This window comes from Mus pahari, chromosome 18, assembly GCF_900095145.1.
Source record: "Mus pahari chromosome 18, PAHARI_EIJ_v1.1, whole genome shotgun sequence".
NCBI classification, from domain to species: Eukaryota; Metazoa; Chordata; class Mammalia; order Rodentia; family Muridae; genus Mus; species Mus pahari.
In genome coordinates, this window is record NC_034607.1 from 5,439,763 (window position 1) to 5,444,783 (window position 5,021).

Consider the following 5,021-nt stretch of genomic DNA (forward strand, 5'->3'; position numbering starts at 1 on the left):
TTAGTGGGATTGCTTCCAGTTTCTCACCATTTACTTTGATGTTGGCTACAGGTTTGCTATATATTGCTTTTATTATGTATAAGTATGGGCCTTGAATTCCTGATNTTNCCAAGACTTTTATCATGAACAGGTGTTGGAATTTGTGGAATGCTTTCTCAGCATCTGAGATAATCATGTGTTTTTTTCTTTGAGTTTTTTTATTTAGTGGATTACATTGATGGATATCCGTTTATTGAACCATCCTTATATCTCTGGGATGAAGTCTACTTGATCATGATGGATGATCATTTTGATGTGTTCTTGGATTCAGTTTGTGAGAATGTTATTGAGTACTTTTGCATTGATATTCATAAGGAAAATAGGTCTGAAGTTCTTTTTCTTTTTTGGGTCTTTGTGTGGTTTATGTATCAGAATAAATGTGGCTTCACAGAATGAATTGAGTAGATTTTCTTATGTTTCTATTTTGTGGAATAGTATGAGGAGAATTTTAATTAGGTCTTCTTTGAAGGTCTGATAGAACTCTGCAGTAAACCCATCTGGTCCTGTTTTTTTTTTTTTTCGGGGGAGGGGGTTGGAGACTATTAATGATTGTTTCTATTTCTTTAGGGGATACGCGACTGTTTAGATCATTTATCTGATCCTGATTTAACCTTGGTACCTGGTATCTGTCTAGAAAATTGTCCATTTCATCCAGGTTTTCCAATTTTGTTGAGNATAGCCTTTTGTAGTAAGATCTGATGTTTTTTGGATTTCCTCAGATTCTTTTGTTATACCTCCCTTTTCATTTCTGATTTTGTTAATTATGATAATGTCCTTGTGCCCTCTAACTTGTGTGGCTAGGGGTTTATCTATCTTGTGGATTTTCTCAAAGAACCAGCTCCTGGTTTGGTTGATTCTTTGTATAATTCTTTTTGCTTCCAATTAGTTGATTTCAGCCCTGAGTTTGATTATTTCCTGCCATTTACTCCTCTTGGGTGATTTTGATTCCTTTTGTTCTAGAGCTTTTAGGTGTGCTGTCAAGCTGTTCATGTGTGATCTCTCTAGTTTCTTTTTTGAGGCACTCAAAGCTATGAGTTTTCCTCTTGGGAATGCTTTAATTGTGTCCCATAATTTGGGGTATGCCTTTGCTTCATTTTCATTAAACTCTAAAATGTCTTTCATTTCTTTCTTTATTTCTTCCTTGACCAAGTTATCACTGAGTAGAATGTTGTTCAGCTTCCACGTGTATGTGGGTTTTCTATTATTTATGTTGTTATTGAAGATCAGCCTTAGTCTGTGGTGATCTGATAGGGAGCATGGGATTATTTCAATATTTTTGTAAATGCTGAGGCTTTCTTGGTGACTGATTCTATGGTCAGCTTTAGAGAAGGTACCATTAGGTGCTGAGAAGAAGTTATATCCTTTTGTTTAAGGATGACATGTTCTATAGATATCTGTTCAATCCATTTGTTTCATAATTTCTGTTAGTTTCAATGTGTCTCTGTTTAGTTTCTGTTTCTAGGATCTGTCCATTAAGGAGAGTGGGGTTTTGAAATCTCCCACTATTCTTGTGTGAGGTATAATGTGTGTTTTGCATTTTAGCAAAGTTTCTTTAATGAATGTGAATGCCCTTCCTTACATTTGGAGCATAGATATTCAGAATTGAGAGTTCATCTTGGTAAATTTTACATTTGATGAGTAAGAAATGTCCCTCCTTATGTTTTTTGAGAACTTTAGGTTGAAAGTCGATTTTATGCGATATTAGACTACTCCAACTTGTTTCTTGGGACCATTTGCTTGGAAAACTGTTTTCCAGCCTTTTACTCTAAGGTAGTGACTGTCTTTTCACCCTGAGGTGGGTTTCCTGTATACAGCAAAATGTTAGGTCCTGTTTATGAAACCAGTCTGTTAGTCTATGTATTTTTGGGGGGAACTGAGTCCATTGATACTAAGAGATATTACGGAAAGGTCGTTTTTGCTTCCTGTTATTTTTGTTGTTAGAGTTGGATTCTGTTCATGTGACTATCTTCTTTAGGTTTGTTGAAAGATTACTTTTTTGCTTTTTCTCGAGCTTAGTTTGGTTCATTGTGCTGAAGTTTTCCCTTTATTATCCTGTGGAGTGTTGGATTTGTGGAAAGATATTGTGTAAATTTGGTTTTGTCATGGAATACTTTAGTTTTTCCATCTATAGTAATTGAGAGTTTTGCTGGGTATAGTAGCCTGGGCTGGCATATGTGTTCTCTTAGGGTCTGTATGGCATCTGCCCAGGATCTTCTGGGTTTCATACTCTCTGGGTAGAAGTCAGGTGTAATTCTGATAGATCTGCCTTTATATGTTACTTGACATTTTCCCCTTACTATTTTTAATATTCTTTGTTTTTTGCAATTGATGTTTTGCTTATTATGTGATGGGTGGAATTTCTTTTCTGGTCCAAACTATATAGGCTTCTTATATGATCATGGGCATCTCTTTCTTTCGATTGGGTAAGTTTTCTTCTATAATTTTGTTGAAGATATTTACTGGCCCTTTAAGTTGGAAATCTTCCTTCTCATCTATACCTATTATCCTTAGGTTTGGTCTTCTCATTGTGTCCTGGATTTCCTGGATGTTTTGGGTTAGGATCTTTTTGCACTTCGCATTTTCTTTGACTGTTGGGCCAATGTTTTCTATGGTTTCTTCTTCACCTGATGTTCTCTCTTCTAGCTCTTGTATTTTGTTCATTATGCTTGCATCATTGGCTCCTAACTTCTTTTCTAGGTTTTCTATTTTCAGAGTGGTCTCCCTTTTTGATTTCTTTATTGTTTTTACTTCCATTTTTAGATCCTGGATGGTTTTGTTCAGTTATTTCACCTGATTGGATGTGTTCTCCTGAATTTCTTTAAGGGACTTATTTATTTACTTCTTAAAGTCCTCCATCATCATCATGAGAAGTGACTTTAGATCCATATCTTGCTTTTCTGGTGTGATGGTGTATCCAGAACTTGCTATGGTGGGAGAGTTTGGTTCTGATGATGCCAAGTAACCTTGGTTTCTGTTGTTTCGGTTCCCATGCTTGCCTCCTGCCATCTGATTATCTCTAGTGCTTGCTGCCCTCAATATATCTGATTGGAGCCTGTCCTTTCTATAATCCTGGTTGATTCAGGACTCCTCAGAGTCCAGCTTTCTCTGTGATCCTGTGATTCCAGGATCCTGTGAACCTGAGATTCTGGGTGTGTCAGAGTTCTTGGCAGTGAAGCTTCCACTGAGACTCTGAGATCCTTGTGTGACCAAGCTCCTGTTATCCTGGTATCCCGGAATCCTAAGATCCTGGGCGTGTTATAGTGCCTGGAAATGGTGTCTCTTCTGGAGACCATAGGGCTGTCTGCTGTGTTTGAAACCAAGGTATACCAGCACCAACCAGAAGGAATCCGAGCTGTTGGTCAGGCAGGGCTCCTGTGTCCTTGCTCCTGATGTTATGGGCCTGTCACAATTGGTTTGGAACAAATGTTGTATTCCACTCACCAGTGATCTTGAGATCCTGGGCATGTTAGGGTGCCTGCAGCATACAGAGTCCTCTGGGGACTGTTGACCATCTGTCGAGTTTGTGGTCAAGGTGACCTGGACCTGGCTGGCCATTTTTACTCTGTTAATTTTGACAATCCATGAGTGTGGGAGATCTCTCCATTTTTAGAGGGTTTGTTTGTTTTTTGTTTTTGTTTTTTGTTTTGTTTTGTTTTGTTTTTTCTTTTTTCATTTTTTTCTTTCTTTTTTGGGGGGCACAGTCATGATACCAGTTTCAGAAAGAAAAATCAGGAGAACTTGAAGTCACAGTAGGTAAGAGGGAAATAATTCTGGTCAGCTCAGTTCCACATAAAGTCATGTTCTCATCTTTGGAAAAACTAGAAAAAACCAAACCAAACTAAGATGTGGGACTTGCTATGTCTGGAGGGTATTGTCCCATGAATTTGCCTGCAGAGACTGAGGTTGCTCTTGGCACTCTTAGCCTCTCTAGGGATATTATTCTGTATCTCTTAAGAGCACCCTATGGCAGCATCTCTTAGAGTCTGTGTGGTGATCTCTGTTGAATATTTTTGATCACAGCTAAGTAAGTAGTTTTTATTTGCATAGCTATAACTCCATTACTTTTAGAGACTGATTTTTCTGTCTTGACCTTTTGGCTCTGGGAAAGGAAGGCATAAGGACCAGAGGGCTGCCAAGCTGAAGTATCCAAATATTCTATCCCAGGAAGTGAGAGTCATGAGTGGGATGTTTGTGCAAACTGCGGTGGGGGGTGGTGGTGGTGAAGAGATGTCTTTAATTTTGGTTAATTTCTATATAATGGCTCATTGTTAGCCTGCTGATTCCTTATTCAATAAAGGAACTACTGACTCGATTGCAGAGAGCAGTCAGGAGGATACTTTGTGTTTCTCACAAGAATTGTCTGATACTGTTGCATCTATCACTTATTTATTATTGGACACTTGTGTTAAGATTTTACTTTTTTTAATGTGTTTTCAGTGACAGGTTATTGATAATACACTTTTCACCAGTGCTTTACAGAAGATATTGTTTATATGACCTGGACATTATAAAGATTGTGTATTTCTAAGGCTGTTGTTGTCTTGAGTACATTCTTTAAAGAGGGATATTAGATTCCTTAGACATGAAAGTTCCTCAGAAGAGAGGAACCTTTCGCTTAAACATTTTGAAAAACATTCCCTGTAGGTGCTTAAAAACTGTTCTTGAGTTCTTAACATGCAAGATTCCTAAAAATAAAATTAAAAAAAATGTTTTCTTTCTTCTTGTGTTATATAGTCTAGTTTTTCAAGAGGATAAAAAAGGTCACTTTCCCTGTACTTCTGAGTGAGCATTTGTGTTTTTGTTCGTGACTTATTCTGATCGGGCTGTTTGGTGCTGAGTTAGTCTAATTCATTTAGGAAATACTTATAAAATTTTGTTTTAGTTTTCAAACAGAAATGTTTCTGGTTTTAGTGTGGACTTGTTAACTATGTGACCTTATTAATTCTTTTTTTTTTTTTTTTTTTTTTTTTTTTTTTTTTTTT

At 37.1% G+C, this 5,021-nt stretch overlaps 1 protein-coding gene across 1 annotated transcript in view; it reads left to right on the forward strand.

The window, feature by feature from the left end:
* Positions 1-4,035: 4,035 nt before the first annotated feature.
* The window catches only part of LOC110336106 (olfactory receptor 5V1), a 7,352-nt gene continuing 6,366 nt past the window's right edge, over positions 4,036-5,021 (forward strand). Inside the window, exon 1 of the mRNA XM_021218522.1 lies at positions 4,036-4,063. The gene's annotated coding sequence lies outside the window, so the exon portion shown is untranslated. The remainder of the gene's footprint in view (positions 4,064-5,021) is intronic.